The 2,500-nt window shown below is 32.3% G+C and overlaps 1 protein-coding gene across 1 annotated transcript in view; it reads left to right on the forward strand.

Annotated features, from left to right (window-relative positions):
* Window positions 1-2,423: 2,423 nt before the first annotated feature.
* Window positions 2,424-2,500, forward strand: part of LOC125034759 — an 18,850-nt gene continuing 18,773 nt past the window's right edge. The window contains exon 1 of the mRNA XM_047626702.1: window positions 2,424-2,500. This exon is cut by the window's right edge and continues 167 nt beyond it. The gene's annotated coding sequence lies outside the window, so the exon portion shown is untranslated.

Genomic DNA, 2,500 nt, shown 5'->3' on the forward strand with positions numbered 1-2,500 from the left:
ATACTATTGTAGAAAATACCATATATAATAATACATACGTACACACACATACACATATATATACACATATACATGTGTATACATACATGTATATATACAAATATATATATATACATGTGTATACATATGTACATATTTATGTGTATATACATGTATATTTATATACACCCATGTGTGCAAGTGTATATATGTATGTATGTATATATACACATGTATATGTGTGTATACATGTACATGTGTGTGTGTTTACATATACATATATATACAAATAGTTTCATATATATACATGTATGTATATGCATATATATTTATATAGATAAATAGTTAGACTGATAGATATATAGACAGACAGACACGCATATAGTTACAGACATATATATACACATATCTATATACATACATATATATACACATATATATACATACATATATATATACATATATATATATATATATATATATATATATATATATATATATATATAAACCACACATAATATACACGCAGTGAGAGAATGAGACGATGGCAAGGTCATTATCTTTTTTTAACCACAAAAGATTGTTCTCCGAGACAGTGCTGGCGTAATTAGACCGACCAAAACTACCCCAATGTATTTACACTGCCTTGTGTATTACCCAGAGTAAATAAGTGTGCCATTTTATATGAAAGACAGTTTCTCTAACCTTCTTGTGAAGCGTGTGCGTGCATGTACAGTATTTTAAAATACTTTCCTGTTTATAAACACGCACACATTCACATATGAACGAATTAAACGAGTTAAATTGAATTAAAGAATTAAAGATCGTTGGTTCGGAGAAACTCGTTGTAGTTACTATTCTTGTTGGACTTACTGTCAATATATATATATATATATATATATATATATTTTATATATATTATATACATCTTATATAAATATATATATATATGTACAGATATATATGTATATGTATATGTATATGTATATGATTATATATATTATATACATATTATATAAATATATAATTATATGTACACTTATCTTTACTCTGGAGTGGATGTAATAGAAATGATTAGTACTTAGTTGTTTTAAAGCTCGAAACAAACGCAGCTTCATGATCTGTTCGAATAGTGTTTCGGAGTTAATACGGCTAGAATATGGCAAGGAGATTCGACATTTCGAAGCGCAGCAGCGGGGTCGGGGTGCTGAGGGGTGTCGGGCCTTGCAGATTTACGGTGTATGTCTATTTGGAAATTCTGGACGAAGATGTTTCTACCATCGGTGAGGGCCATGGTGATCCGGAGCCATTTTAACTCGTCCAGGATAACAGCCCCATCCACACGAGCAGTGTCGTGAAGGCGTGATTTCGGCAACACTTCGAGATTACAATGTGCCACATCCACCCAAATCGCTAGATCTCAGTCCCATGGTTGGGCATGATTGGGAGAATGGTTGGGAGACTTACCCCAAGATGATATCCGGAATCGTCGTTGCCCAATCAATTACGTTGTGGAAGCGATTGCGCTCTCCAGACGGACGCCAGTTAACGGCGGCGGCGTTAGTGGCTGCCATATCACATAAACTTAGTGGCCGTCACCAAGCTGGTGGCGGTAACACGAAATATCTAAAGTATTAAACATTTCAAAACCCCTAATTTTCTTTAATGTAGCCGAGCGAATTGAACAAAATAGAAAGATAGCTATTTTAGGGGCATTTTTAAGCTACAATCGAATCTATAAAAAAAATTAGCTTCTGCCAGGGATACCAATATCAGGTCGAACTCAGAAAGAGTAAAGATACTTTTTTTGCAAGTGCATGTGCACACACATAAATAAGTGTGTGTGTATGTGTGTGTGTGTGTGTGTGTGTGTGTGTGTGTGTGTGTGTGTTTGTGTGTGTGTGTGTGTGTGTGTGCATTTATTTATATATATGCACATATATATACATATATATTTATATACATATATATGTTTATATACATATACATGTATATATACATATATATGTATATGTATATATGTATGGTGTGCGTATACATACATATGTGTATATATAGACGTGTGTGTGTGTGTGTGTGCATAAAAAATATAGATATATATAAATAAATATATATATACATACATACATACATACATATATATATTATTCATGTGTTTACATATATGTGTATTTGTATATGTATATATATATATATTTATATATTCATATATTTATTTACATATGTATATATTGATAGTATTTGACAAATTAAATAATATTTAGATCTCGCAATAGTAACAACAGATGAAATAACAGATATCTGCTGCGCCAGACTGCTTTGAGAAGAAAATGAGGTTCGTTTTGCGCATGCGCGGATTCGAGAGTTGTGAGTATATATGAAGCTGTGTCCTGCGTTCAGAATGCGAGTCCAACATCGGAAACTATTCCGGCACATCACAGTGAAATACGTTAGAAGCATCACGCTGTTTTTTTTTTTTTATGTACTCTCTAAAAACCTGTACGATTCTTAGACAGTCACA

The sequence above is a fragment of the Penaeus chinensis genome, chromosome 18 (genome assembly GCF_019202785.1).
Source record: "Penaeus chinensis breed Huanghai No. 1 chromosome 18, ASM1920278v2, whole genome shotgun sequence".
NCBI lineage: Eukaryota > Metazoa > Arthropoda > Malacostraca > Decapoda > Penaeidae > Penaeus > Penaeus chinensis.